Source organism: Lissotriton vulgaris, unplaced genomic scaffold (assembly GCF_964263255.1).
Source record: "Lissotriton vulgaris unplaced genomic scaffold, aLisVul1.2 SCAFFOLD_214, whole genome shotgun sequence".
NCBI lineage: Eukaryota > Metazoa > Chordata > Amphibia > Caudata > Salamandridae > Lissotriton > Lissotriton vulgaris.
In genome coordinates, this window is record NW_028243866.1 from 675285 (window position 1) to 690174 (window position 14890).

At 45.5% G+C, this 14890-nt stretch overlaps 1 protein-coding gene across 1 annotated transcript in view; it reads right to left on the reverse strand.

Annotated features, from left to right (window-relative positions):
• LOC147668214 (voltage-dependent calcium channel subunit alpha-2/delta-4-like) overlaps positions 1 to 14890 on the reverse strand; it is a 987093-nt gene that overhangs the window by 85951 nt on the left and 886252 nt on the right. The gene's annotated exons all lie outside the window — the stretch shown is intronic.

The following is a 14890-nucleotide window of genomic DNA, read 5'->3' on the forward strand; positions in this document are numbered from 1 at the left end:
AAATAGATTAATGGACATCTATAACAAAGTGCGAAGTGCATATGTAAACATTATACTCTATAATCATTTAGTTTATGACATGAAAAGAAGTTCTATTTAACATCCGGTAATCATAATATATATCACTTCACTGCATAGATGTAATCACAAAAATAACCTAATACGAGCAATTATAATATCGCAAGTTGTTAGGATGTCCACATGTAAAGCCCCTAACAAGATCACATGTAAATCGGTGCTGCTTGGAAGTTATATATGTATATATCCATTTATGATAAAGATTGTGAAAAAATACTGAGAGGCCATTCAAAGAGAATTGTGAGGGAAATATATTAATTCCCCTTAAAGAATTCATATGATAAAGTGATAGTGCTATCGTGAAAATATACAAGAAATATTAATAAGACTATGTCAAAAAATGTGACATGTCCGAAAAAATTCTCAATCTGCGTTCGGTGTGGTCCAGTATTAAATACAATAATACAGTGAAAAACAAACATGGTCCTTACATTAACACTCCAGGCCTGGACTGGAATTACAGAAAATTGTGGAGATCTTCCCCCATGTTGAGCCCTCCGGGTGTTTTGCTATTAAGTTTAATAATATATTTGGACTCTAGTTGCCTACGTTTTTTTTCCATGTCACCCCCTCTTTTAGACTGTGTGATCGCGTCTATCACAAAATAGGATAGATGTGATAAATCTTTGTTGTGTGAGGTCGCGAAATGTCTCGCTACTGGGTATGATTGATCTGAGTTCACAATAGCTCTAATGTGCTGAAGGATGCGAACGTGGGCTTGATGTTTAGTACTCCCCACGTACGCCAGGGTACAGCGGCACTTCAACACATATACCGCTATTCGGTGCGGCATGTAAAGTGGGCCCTGAGGGTGATTGGGGTTTTCTCAAATTGGGTGTTGTAAGTAGTGGTGTTAACCCCAAATTTACAGGCCCTACATGAGCTGCATTTAAAGAATCCCTTTCGAGGGGACATCCAGTTAGCGGATTTTTTGGTTTCTGGGCTACTAGTGACTAATTCATTGCGCATAGAAAAAGCGTGTCTGAATGTAATAGTAGGGGTCATGGGCATAATCTCTTTAAGTACTTGATCTGTTAAAATGATGGGCCATTCTTGTTTAACTATGCTGACAATTTGCTTTGCCTGACGGCTGTACCCAGTGATGAGTCTTATGGGTTCCACTTCTGGGCTTGACACTGTATTGTCTACCATGTTCCTGTTGGGGCCAAGAAGCACTAGACGGTTTAGCAAATTGGCTTTTTTCATGGCTATCTCCAATTTAGCTGGATTATATCCCCTAGCCATGAGTCTATGTTTAGCTTCCAGTTGTTGGTGGTCTCTGTGTGAAGATGTACTGCAAATTCGATGTATTCTCAAAAATTCCCCATAGGGGATACTGGCAATGGTGTGGTGGAGGTGGAAACTGCTCGCGTGCAAGATGGAATTGTCTGATGTGCTCTTTCTAAAAAGACTAGTGATGATTTGATTAATTTGTACAGATACATGCACACCAAGGAAATCAGCTTCGGTTCGGCTCATGTTAGCTGTAAATTTAAGATTAGGCTGTTTGTCGTTTATTTGTTCAACAAAGTCAATTGCCGCTTGCATCGTGCCTTGCCATAGGATGAATACATCGTCTATGTACCTCCAGTATTTTAAAATGTTTGTGGACCAGATGTCTGCAAATAGTACCCTGAGGACATGTTCCTCCCACCAGCCTACGTGGAGCCCAGCGTAGCTGGGGGAGAAACATGCCCCCATAGCCACTCCTCTCAGTTGTTTGTAAACTGTGTTGTTAAATAAAAAGATGTTATTGTTTAAACATTTTTCAAGCATTTTCAGTAACATGCAATTATGATTGTACATCTCAACTGGCCTCTTTCCCTAATAGTATTTAGTGGCCTTCATGCCATCTTTATGATCTATGCTCGTGTAGAGCGTTGCTATGTCCATGGTGATGAATATAAGATTGTCAGACCAAACACATTGATTCAATAAATAAAGGAACTCAGTTGTGTCGTTTAAATAAGCAGGTAATGTTGTAACAAATTCTTGAAGATGGAAATCTATATATTTAGAAGTGTTCTCAAATAGGCTATTGATGGATGATACAATTGGCCTACCTGGAATAGGAAATTCTTGCTTGTGAACTTTAGGAATAAAGTAGATGTTAGGTATGGTAGGATATTCTTTCCATAAAAATGTATCTTCATCCCTAGATAACAAACCTTCACGCTTCCATTGGTTTAGATCGTTTCTATATTGCCCCTGGATACCAGTCACAGATTTCATATCCAACTTGGTGTAACATAGTTTGTCATAGAGATGCCTTGAGGCTTCTTCCATATATTCTTTCTTGCCCCATATGACAAAGTTGCCTCCTTTGTCAGATTGGTTGACAATTAGTGCATCGTTCATTTTTAATTTAAGCATGAGATTAGAATATTGTTTCATTTTTGCACTGGGAGGTTGATGTCGTTGTACAGTTTTCATTTGTATAAGTTTAACTTCCTCTGTTAAACGGTCCGCATAAATGTCAATGGCATCTCGTGGCATATTGGGTATAAACGTTGAAGGTGCTTTGAATGGACTATTTGAAGCTTGTCCCACATCAATACCCTCTCTTTCTGCAATACCTTGAGTGCTAACAGACTCCTCATCATTTCCTTGTAAATCTCGCATTGCGCGCATCAACGGAATATCTTTGACTAATAGCCCACTTTGAATCGTTGAGCTAGTTGTATTTGTCTTTTTCTTAGTCTCCAAGCTGGTTTTAATGGAGTAATATTTTTTGAGTTTAATCTTCCTGATAAATTTGAAGATGTTGATGCGGGTATTGCAGTAGTTGAAATTACTCTCTGGGCAATAGGAGAGACCTAAGGATAATAGTTGTTTTTCAGCTAGGTTAAGATCGATTTTAGTTAAATTAATGATGGTGTTGTCATCTATTGTTTTTTGTTGTTTTCCTCCAAAATCGTTTCTTTTGCTGTTGATTTCCGTTTTGCTTGGGTGCGCTTCCTGCGCTGCCGTCTCCTTGTATTCCTCCTTTGTTTTGTTGAGGATTTGGATTCCTGGAGCGTAGGGTCGATTTCCGTTGCATCCTTATGTATTCTATTTCCTCTGCTAAAGTGAGTTGACCTATATATATATATATATAAGGTGCGCTCCTTGCTCGATTTGTATTATACGGCTGCCCCTGGCCGTGCAGCAGAGCACCATCCCTGGCTGAAGCAGAACTGGATGTACAGCACAGGGAGACCTGAGCGTTGCACGCAGCATCGCTTCTGAAGGTACAGCGCTCCGCTTTAAATGACTGTTCCTGAATCGCTACCTTCTCCCCCTACTCAAGGGATTACCACAGACATCCTAATCTGCTTGAAATCAGGGAACCCACTGAAGGGTCTGTTGTCAATTGTGCCTCGGACTACAAGAACCATCAATCCTGGTGGTGGAATATGCATTAGCCACGCCCATTATGGGCGGCACTGTCTGAACGAAATAAAGTTGGACTTTCAAAGGCACAATCACAGCCTGTTTTCTGCGTCAGCCCCAAGAAGAAGAGGCGTTGGCCTCGAAACGCGTAGGGTGCATGAAGGATGAATAATTCACAGGAGCAGTGGGGTTTCCAGGACACGAGGTGACAGATAGCTGGAAGGCACGGCGCGCTGTGTGTGACTGCTGCAAGCGCAGGTGCGCTCCTTGCTCGATTTATATATATATATATATATATATATATATATATATATATATATGTGTGCAGAGGAGTAAGTTCAAAGCAAACCAATTTCAAAGTACTGGGAGATCATTTACAGCAGGTTATACACACCATCATGACCATCAAACATTTAAAACCAGCCCAGTGTGGATGAACATACATTTACAGACTGAAAAAATGAAAATCTTTCGTTTCTCCAAGTCCAGGTCTTGGCTCATTTCTATATATATTAGGGGGAGTCCTTGCATTGGAGTGAAGACACTTATTGTCATAGACAGGAAATGTGGATTCTAACCTTAACCGTCTCAAGCGCTTGAGGAATTTGACTTCTGTGAGCTGTTTTAAAACTGTATCTAGATCAGCAAAGTCTGGGGTACACCCAAAAGCTGGAGGAGAAGATCTTTGAGGAACACACAATTAGCATAGAAGGAGGGCATAATGACAGTGATACTCTGCACGTGTGTAAGCCCATTGTGTCTTTACTTAGGGTCACAACACAAATTCACCAATTTGCCTGGCTGAGATAATGGTAATTTTAGAAAAAGAACGTTGCAAGATGAACAACTTACTTACCTTGTGTAATGCTCTTTTTGGTGGATACTCTAACTGCATAATAATCGCAGGACCCAGACTGGATTTGATTATGTTTTTTCAACAGCAATTGCTCCTGCACACCAGCAGATGGCGACACAGGAGTCCACGATGGCCCATGACACTGTGAAGCCGCTATATCCACTACCCCAGTGCTCTTAAGTCAGTTTTGTCTTTCACTCTTACACACCCTCAGAAGTGGATCAAATATGAAAAATCAGGAGTGAAAACATGCTGAAACTAGCGTAGGACCTTATTAATAGACACAGGAGTTCACGCCACAGAACAGGGAGGAGGGAGAGCAGTGAGGAATCTGCAGTTAGATTGAATATCCACCAGAAAGAGAATTACAGAAGGTAAGTAACATGTTCTTCTGATGGATGTTCTAACTACACAATCATGTCCTTTAGAATCGATACTCAAGCAGTACTTCCTAAGAGGTGGAGTGTCTGCCAAGTGGGCTCAATCCAAACAGCGCTGCAGACCCAAGCAGGCAACATTAATTATTATGCGGCGTTGACTGTCAAGGCAATAGTGCCTAGTGAATGTATGTATATATGACGGACGGGAATACCACTTGCTAATGTTGTTCAGGCAACTTTGACTTGGGTGGAGTGAGTCTATCGACCCACAGGGGTCAGAAGACGATCCACCTACACACGGTCTGCTTCTGCACCATTTTCCATTTCTTGGTCAGCTGGTCATCTACACATTGCTCTTTCAAGCATGCTATATCAAAACTAGGGACTATACTCAGGTCAAGCCAGTGGAGCCTCTACTCCTCTTTCGATGGATGTGGCGGAGAGAAAAAGGCCTGGAGGGCGATGGACTGACCCTTGTGGAAGAGCGATATAACCTTTGGCAGAAAGGAAGTCTCAGTCCGCAGCATCAGTTTGACAGGAGAGAAAGTGGTGTATGGAGGTTGGACTTACAGGGTCTGCAGCTCACTTACACAGCATGTAGAAGTAATGACAAAAAGAAACATTGTCCTAATGGTGAGGAGCCATAGAGAACAATTGTGCATGGGCTCAAACAATGTTCACATCAGACACAGAAGGACTAACTTAAAGTCCCATTAAAACATAACGAGGGGCTTTGGGGAAAATATGTTAGTTAAACCTTTAAAAACCTCATCTAAATTAGGTTAGTCCGACAAACAGAAAAAGGCAGAGAGGGCAGACATGTAGCATTTACTGTGCCCACGGCAAAGCCTTACTAGGCCAGAGACATAACAAACAAGAAAACATTAACAGCTTTGTCTGCAGGGGGACAATCCGACGGTCTTTACACCAAAGTACATAAAAGTGATGGATCGAATGCTTGAATTAATCTCAGCCACTGGTAATTACTCGGGCCGCATCCCAGTTCATCATTATTTTGCACACAATGCCACCACAGATTGCTCCCACTTAGTGTGGTGAAAGGATCTGTCCAGGGCATGCCACACTCGATGAAAAGGTGAAAAAGGAATCCGTGATCTGCCAGAAGACATCTGCTATGAATGTGTCTCTACCCTGGTGTTTAGAGACACACCTGGATGATCGGCCACCATGGAAACCCCATCGGAGGAGCCACCTCCAAAAGCACAGTGCCATCCAGCCCTGCTTGCTGCAGTCTCACCTGGTGGTTGTTTTGCCCATCAGGACCGGCCCCATTCTCCCTCTGATGGATGGCAGAAAAAATTTCAACGCCAGCCAGATGGCAAAAAAAACTTCGATAATAATGCCTCCCTCCGCTGGTGACCACAGACCCCTGATCTCCACCGCTCCAACCCAGAGACAAAACACTACAAAACAGATCTCTACAGGGATAAATTCACCTACCTAATCACTCAGTCTACAATAATATAATCAATTATTAGTGGAACCGACAATTTATTTAGCAGGCCGAAATTAAACATGATTTTGTCTGGTCACACATTAAAAGTATGCACACAGATACAATACAAACGATAAAACATGATGGCTGAATTTAATTGTTTTTGAATCAATTTATTGCATAAACCTTTTTTACACCAATATGGAAAAAACATCTAAACACTAAGTCTATAATAGAGTTATCCAAGCGTCCACCAAAAATCATTAACATGTGGTCCTCCTAAAGGTAGACCGGAACCTGATCGTAGGGGTTAACACGAACGAATGTTCTATATGTGTAATATTCTCCACAGTCACAATTATTTTCAAACATGAAAGTTCTGGTGGCAACCTCCTATAATATGAAAGTTGACACGTTTCAGCCAATATCTTTAACAATCTTCATGACAACAAGACAAGTGTGTCCCACTAAAAACAACGCTAAAACGTATGTAATCACAAATCAACTAAAACTTTTCAATGTAATTTTAATTGACAGACAGCAGGCAGAGAGCCCTAACTCTGGGCGAACCACCACCTCTGCCCCTGGACTCCTCACACATCATCTCAAGAAGATCACAAGCTGAAACAAATACACATGTGAGGACTAGCTCCATCTAAGAGACCAAAGAAGAATCCCATATACCAGTATCCAGAAAACCGGACAGAACCTTTCCCTCAGAGTCATGTGAATGACAGCCCAAGAGTGCTCAATAGACTGTTTTTATCATCGATACTGCAAAAGAGTTGAACAAAAACTCAACAACAGAACTCCGTAAAAAGGATCAAGTATGATCGCCGGACTCCATGCTGCAAAGTCGGGATAGTCAAATAAAAAAAATAAACAAATAAATAAGGTGTGAAGATCCCGTTTATATCAAGAGAATCATAGACTCAAAGAAGTTGATCCTGACCCTGAGCCGGGGTCTTACCCTGAATATAGAAAGATGAAATAAATCATGTCTTGCTGGGGCGGGAACTCGGATTCCTGGAGTTGGCCCTGAAACATTCAACATTTTGTAGACTATGGGATCGGTATCTTGAAAAAAGCAAGCACCACAAATGGTGCATAGAAAACTCCTACCTGAAACATTGCAGCCGAACTGGGAACCGGACCTGGTTTTCTGAGCCTCCAGAGGCTGCAGGAGGGCATCTCTGATAAGATGCCACCTCACTGGTGATATGTAGGCAGGGGATCACGGTCCACATGGGCACCGTCTTGGAGCGGGCCTCCAAACACCGTGAGCTAGTGGGTATGGGGCCCATACCTATATTTAGAACTGGCTCTCATGAGGGCTGAAGGTTGCCTCAAAGAAGGGAAAAAAGCCAGCAGGGGAGATGCTGTCAACCAGGGAGGAACAGCTAAAATATAGAACAAATCTGCTATTTATAGTTGGATATCTCACTTCAATATAACACCGTCAGACAGAACAAGCCAGTGTGTACAAGTGATCACATGCAGAAATTCCATGCCCACCAGACATGTACCTAACGAACAAGTTACTTACCTTCGGTAACGCTTTTTCTGGTAGATACAATATCTGCCTGTGGATTCCTCACCTTGTGAATATCCCCTTGCGTCAGCAACATTCGGAAATTCTTTTTGTAGCTTCGCGCCGACGTGGACGCAGACGTCACAGAGACACGGCTCCGCTCGCAACTCCGCTGACGTCACCGACGCCTATAATAGGCCCACGCCGGCGTGATGACATCAGTTCCGCCCTTTTTTCTGTGCCTTCGAGGCACACGGACGGACCGATGACAGTAGAAATGTACACAATATACATAGTATAGAAATCAAAGTAACACACACAGTGTGAAGTAAATGCAATAAAACATTTTACAATAAAACAATCCATTAAAGATAATCTGGCAAAGAAGAGTGGACAACGGGGAGGCGGGTGGGTCAGTGAGGAATCCACAGGCAGATATTGTATCTACCAGAAAAAGCGTTACCGAAGGTAAGTAGCTTGTTCTTCTGATAGATACATCTGCCGTGTGGATTCCTCACCTTGTGAATAAAGTCCCACAGCAGTCCCCACTCCCGGAGGAGGGTGTCCACTCTTCTAGACCAGGAAATCCTGAAGGACAGAGCGCGCAAAATGACCGTCCCTCCTCACTTCGGTATCCAAGCAGTAGTGCTTCGCGAAAGTGTGGAGGGAAGACCAAGTTGCGGCCCTACAAATATCCTCTACAGGCACACCTCTAGCCAATGCAGAGGTCGAAGACTTAGCCCTAGTTGAATGAGCCCTTATGCCCTCTGGTGGTTCCTTACCGGCCAAAGAGTAGCAGATCTTAATGCAGAGGACGATCCATCTCGACAAAGTCCTCTTATGGACCGCTCTTCCCTTCTTGCAGCCAGCAAAGCCAATAAAGAGCTGGTCATCCATGCAACAGTCTCTAGTTCTGTCCAAATAAAAAGACACCACCCTCTTGGGGTCAAGACGGTGTAATCTCTCCTCCTCCTTGGAAGGGTGAGGGGGAGGATAAAAGGCAGGAAGGGTAACGGATTGACCAAGGTGGAAAGGAGTCACCACCTTCGGCAGAAAAGCAGCCCTGGTCCTAAGAACCATCCGATCAGCATGAATGGACAGGAATGGGGGCTTGGAACTAAGAGCTTGAAGCTCACTAACCCTCCTTGCCGAGGTTATTGCAACGAGGAAAACAGTTTTGAAAGCCAGGAGCCTCATGGGACATTTATGAAGAGGCTCAAAAGGAGCACCCATTAAAAATGTCAGAACTATATTCAAATCCCACTGAGGCACAATAAAAGGGATAGGAGGGAACTTATTAGTGAGGCCCTTCAAAAACCTCAAAACGATAGGAGATTTAAACAGAGAAGGCTGGTCAGGCAAACAGATAAACGCCGACAGCGCTGACAGATAACCCTTCACCGTGGCAACAGCAAGACCCTGCTGTGCTAGGGAAAGGGCAAACTGGAGAACATCAGATAAATGGGCCCTCAAAGGGTCTATGGGCTTCTCCCTGCACCAAATAACAAACTTAGACCACCTATAAGAATAGATGGACTTAGTGGAGTCACGCCTGGCTGACAAAATGACATCCACCACATCGTGAGGGATAGAAAAAGAAATCAGGTTGCCCCGTTCAATCTCCAGGCATGAAGGTGTAAGGTCTGGCGGTGGGGGTGTAGAACCTGCCCCCCCCCATCTGAGAGAGGAGATCTGCCCTGAGAGGGAGACGGAGCGGCGGGTGAGAGGAGAGGTGGAGAAGGTCTGAGTACCACAACCTTCTTGGCCAATCCGGCGCAATCAATATGACTCGGGCACGGTCTTGGCGAATTTTCCTCAGAACCCGAGGAATCAAGGGTATGGGAGGAAACGCGTAAAGGAGTTGCGAGCTCCAACTCAACTGAAACGCATCCCCCAAGGCTCCCTGCATCGGAAACTGGAGGCTGCAGAATGACAGGCAGTGAGCATTCTCATGAGTGGCGAACAGGTCCACCCGAGGAGTCCCCCACATCCGAAAGATGTAGAGAACTACCTCTGGATGGAGCCTCCACTCGTGATCAGCAGAAAACTGCCGACTGAGACTGTCTGCACGAACGTTCTGAACTCCGGCCAGATGATTTGCCATCAGACAAATCTGATGGTCCTGAACCCAGGACCAGAGACGCAGAGCCTCTCTACAGAGACACTGCGACCCTACTCCCCCCTGCTTGTTGATGTACCACATCGCGGTCGTGTTGTCCGTCAGGACCTGAACTGACCGCCCGCGAAGGGAAGGGAGGAAGGCCTTGAGCGCCAGACGTATTGCCCGCAATTCCAGAAGGTTGATGTGAAGCAACCTTTCCTCTGGAGACCAAAGACCTTAGACCTCCAGGTCCCCCAGATGAGCACCCCACCCGAGGGTGGACGCATCCGTTATTACTGTGGCCACCAAAGGAGGAATCTGAAAAGGCTTCCCTTGAGACAGATTGCCTTCCACACTCCACCAAAACAGATCCGCTGCAGTTTCTCTGGAGATCCTCACTGACTCCCTGAGATCTCCGTTGTGCTGATACCACTGCCTGCGGAGGCACCACTGGAGCGCCCTCATGTGCCAGCGTGCATGGTTGACCAACAGGATGCATGAAGCCATCAGACCGAGCAGGCGAAGGACCTTCAGGACTGGAACAACCGCTTCAGGGTAAAACAAAGGAATCATCTCCTGAATATCGCGAATCCTTTGAGGGGGAGGGAATGCGCGACATACAGTAGTGTCCAGTACAGCACCTATGAACAGGTTGCGCTGTGAGGGCACCAGGTGAGACTTGGGTACATTTATCGAAAAACCCAAACTGTGCAACAACTGAGTTGTCTCTTGCAGATGATGGAGCACCTTCTCCGGCGACTCCGCTTTGATCAGCAAGTCGTCTAGATACGGAAACACATGTATCCCCGTTCTTCTGAGATGAGCTGCCACCACCGCCATCACCTTGGTGAAGACTCGAGGCGCAGTAGTAAGTCCAAACGGAAGGACACAAACTGGTAGTGTTGTGACCCAACCGTAAAACGGAGATACTTTCTGTGCGACTTCAGGATGGGAATATGAAAATACGCATCCTGCAAGTCGATCGACACCATCCAGTCTTCTTCCAGCAGCGCTTGAAGAACCTGCGCAAGAGTGAGCATCTTGAACTTTTCCTGTTTCAGGTAAAGGTTCAAGATCCTGAGATCCAATATTGGCCGAAGCCTGCCATCTTTCTTGGGGATCAGGAAATACCGGGAGTAGCACCCCTGACCCCTTTCCTGCTCTGGGACCACCTCTATCGCACCTTTTTTGAAAAGAGCCAGGACTTCTTCCTGCAGGCGAAGCAGGTGGTCCTCCGAACAATAACCCTGGCAAGGAGGGTAATTGGGAGGGAATTCCTGGAAAGGAAGTGCATACCCATTCCCTACAAGATTGAGAACCCAAAGATCCGATGTAATTAATTCCCAATCTTGTAGGAAATGAGTAAGCCGACCCCCCACTGGGCCCACATGATCCGGAATGGCGGATCTAGGGCTGCTTTGCTGCGTTGGCTGGGGGTTGGGAAGGAGAGGAGGAGGAGGATTGATGACCTCTAGGGCGGGATCTTTGTCTGCCCCTGTACGACTTGTACAGCGTATTCTGTTGCTGCTGAGGCTGCTGCTGGGAAGGTCTGTAAGAGCGAAAGGAAGATCTTCCAAACCCCCTGAAGCGTTTACCAGTAGTTCCTCTGGACTGAAGACCCAAGGATTTTGCAGTGGCCCTACTGTCCTTAAAACGTTCCAAGGCAGCATCAGCCTTCTTGCCAAACAATCCTGAGCCATCAAAAGGCAAGTCCAACAAAGCAGACTGGACGTCCGCAGAGAACACCGATGATTTAAGCCAGGCAGCCCTCCTGGTGGCCACAGATGAACCCATGACCCTTGCCACCGAATCAGCAGTGTCCAGACCACTCTGAATCACCTGTCTCGCAGCTGCTTGAGTGTCTGAAATCACCTCCTGAAAATCCTTCCGATCATCCTCAGGAATTTTCGGAATTAGCTGCTTGACAGAATCCATCAAGGCATGGATATACCTCCCCATCAGGCACGTTGCGTTGGTTGACTTTAACGCCATACTGGCTGAAGAGAAGACCTTCCTGGCACCCTGATCTTGCTTTCTGGATTCTTTGTCCCCAGGAACCTGTGGGAAAGCACCAGCAGATTTCTTTGAGCAAGCAGCCTGCACCACCAAACTCTCAGGCAAGGGATGAATTGATAAAAACGCAGGGTCCTCAGGTGCCACTCTGTATCTCCTCGCAACTGTTCTTGAAACTGCAGGAGCAGACAAAGGCTTCTTCCAAACCTCATAGATGGGCTCAGTCAAGGCCTCGTTGAAGGGAAACACAGGCTCAATTACTGACGAGGGAGAATGAAGAACCTCAGTCAAGATGTTAGGCTTATAGTCAGCAGTAGGAAGAGTAATATTCAATAGACTAGCTGCTTTTTTTATAACAGTGTGATAAGGCACCACATCCTTTGATGGTACATTTGAAACTGATGCCAACTCCCACTCAGGTGACAGTTCAAGCCCACTGGCCTCACACAAATCTTCAAAAGGATCCTCAGAATCCTGTAACTCCCCTTCTTCAGTATCCGAATATTGATACCTTTCCTCTTCCAGAAGTCTCTGAGCCTTTCTCCGAGACCTTTCCTTCACAGCCGAAGCCAACGGGTTCGGAATCGACTCCGACGGCGACGGCGTCGGAGCCGGCGTCGAACCCGACGTCGGACGAGGCTTCTCAGCACGAGGTCGGACAGAATCATGCCTCGGAGTCGTAGGCATCGGCGTCGATGTGACCGGCATCGACGGAGTCGGCGTCGAGCGCTTCGGAGTCGACGACACCGGAGGTGTCGGAAAATGCCAATGCGGTGGTATAGTCGGCATAAAAGGCATGAAGGGCGCAGGGGCGTAAGCCTGGGGAACACCCAAGTTGAAAGCCATAGGACCCGTGGGACCAACAGGTGCACCAGACGGGAACATTGCCCTAGAATAGACACCAAACATGGCGTTCAAGAACTGAGATGGATCCTGACCTGGAGCTGGAAACTCAGGATATGGATCTCTGGGTCGTTCCTGAGGAGGCGGAGTCGAAACGACGTCGACCTCTTCAACGAGTCCTGGAACCGGGGTCGACGAACCCGCAGGCACCGGAACCTCGACTTCACCAGCCCCCTGCTCCTCACCTTCATCCTCCTGACCAGAAGGATTGGATGGAACTGGAGAATGGACCTGCTCCTGTGATTCGGGTGAACCTGGATGTGAAGCCTCACCAACAGAGATATGCTCCGACTCCGAAACCACCACCTCTTTACTCAGAAGCTTGACCTGGGACTTCGGTTTTGAACTAGAGTCTTTTCCGGAGTGATGACATGACTCATGGCTCCTCTTCTTGTGCTTTTTCCTCGAAGACTTCGAAGCGTGAGCTGAAGACGACTCCGAGCGTGACCTCGATCGAGACCTCGACCTCGACCTCGATCTCGATCGACGAGTTCGAGACTTCGAAGATTTCTTATCTTTCTTACTCTTAAGTTTAGCCACAAGGAGCTTCGCCTCTCTTTCTCTTAGCGCCTTCGAAGTCATCTTCTTGCAGCAAGGACAGTCCTCGACGTCATGATCGGAACTTAAACACCAAACACAGCAATCATGAGGATCGGTGATAGACATAGTCTTGCCACATTCGCCGCAAGCCTTAAAACCAGTCTTCTTCGACGACATCTCGAAGAATATAAAGTTAAACAGAATAACAGGATAATAGTAACAAAGTTACTGTAAAGCTACAGTACGCTCCCTGAAAACCGTTAGCGTCGACGACGCGGAAAAAAGGGAACTGATGTCATCACGCCGGCGTGGGCCTTTTATAGGCGTCGGTGACGTCAGCGGAGTTGCGAGCAGAGCTGTGTCTCTGTGACGTCCGCGTCCACGTCGGAGCGAAGCTACAAAAAGAATTTCCGAATGTTGCTGACGCAAGGGGATATTCACAAGGTGAGGAATCCACACGGCAGATGTATCTATCAGAAAAACATCAATTATATTAAAACACTGAAGGGAACATCAAAACGGGCTTGAGACAATCTATCTGTGTGTGCCCAGATACCATAAGAGAAGAGAAATTCAATCCATACTACATTGTTATTTACAATGGCTATATATCCCATATTTATCCACTCATAACCTATCATGTGTATAATCTCATTCATCCTTTCTCCAAGGGGGAGAGGAGAATTTTAACCATAACAGAAATAGCCTGACCCCCGCAGCAAGCACCCATAGGTTATATTCTGGTGAACTCCCATATTTTATCATTTTCATTAAGGCCATTTGTGGCTCTAGGGAATTTTTCGATGTACCTGGTCACTATTGTTAGTAATGTGGTTTCTAATAATTCACCTCTGTCATTGGGAGAGGTCACTGACCATTTGATGCCATTCTCACAGTGATTCTGTGTTACATAATGTTGCACAAGTGGTGCCCCCTTGGTCTGGCAACCTATCCTGGATATAGATGAAGGATGTGCATTTTTACAGGTTTGCTTGTTTGACCTATGTAGAACTTGTTGCATGGGCATGAAATACAGTGTACCACATTCTTTGTGTTTCAATTAAAACATTTCTTTTGGTAACAGTAATTCAGTTAATTGTGAGCTCTTTGGAACAGGTGGTGAATTAACACGCACATCTGTGGTGTCCCTGAATAGTTGGAAGATTGAACTGATTGGGTAAATCCTTCCTCTCTGTTTTCCTGGCTACTCTAACCAGATATTGTCTAATATTGTTTCCTTTTTTAAATGAAAACAATAGGACAGGAAGCTTCAAATTGCAGTGCATTTTCCAGTTAGATTTATTGATAGTCTTAATCCTGTTGGCATTGGGATCATATGTCAATACACAGGTCAAAGGCATCGACCTTCCATTTCCATTAGCCACAAGAAGTATTTATCTAGGAGTAAAACCAATCTCTTTTGAGTGAAGACCTCACAAGTTTCCCGGGATGTCCCCTAGAAACAAACTTTTGCCATTTTGAAAATATTCATCCTTATTGCTGCAGTTCCTGCGAATATGCGGGAGCGGCCCATAGGGCAGTTTTTCTTTTTGGTCCCTATGGTGATCACTGGTGATGTGTAGGAGTGCATTATGATGGCTGGGTTTGGAAAAAGGGGCCTAGTGCTAAGAATCCATCCCTTGCTTTAACCCAAAGGTCC